Source organism: Dipodomys ordii, unplaced genomic scaffold (genome assembly GCF_000151885.1).
Source record: "Dipodomys ordii isolate 6190 unplaced genomic scaffold, Dord_2.0 Scaffold164, whole genome shotgun sequence".
Taxonomy (NCBI): Eukaryota; Metazoa; Chordata; class Mammalia; order Rodentia; family Heteromyidae; genus Dipodomys; species Dipodomys ordii.
Genome location: NW_012267380.1, coordinates 1355601 through 1355972, shown reverse-complemented (window position 1 = coordinate 1355972; position 372 = coordinate 1355601).

The following is a 372-nucleotide window of genomic DNA, read 5'->3' as shown; positions in this document are numbered from 1 at the left end:
CGGGTCGGGGACGCCGGGAGCGGCGCCGCGCGAAGTAATGGCTGAACACACCGGGCTCCTTCGCGGAGAGAAGGAACAACTCAGCCGGCAGGCGATAAATCAGAATAGCGGAATGCTTTGATCCGAAGCCCGGGAGGCTCGGGCGCCCGCCCCGCGCCCCGAGCAAAACGCTGCCCCCCCTCTCCGGAGCGGGGCCGGGGCCCCCGGAGGTCGCCGGAAAGTGGGGGGCGGTGAACTTCACCCCCGGCCGCCGCCTCTCACGCCCGCCGCCCAGGAAACTCGCGGCCCGGCTCCCGAATTGTGCAGAATCGCATCCCGCGGAGGCCGAGGCCGGGGGGCCGCGGGAGAGGGCCGGGCCCCCGGGCGGGGCGC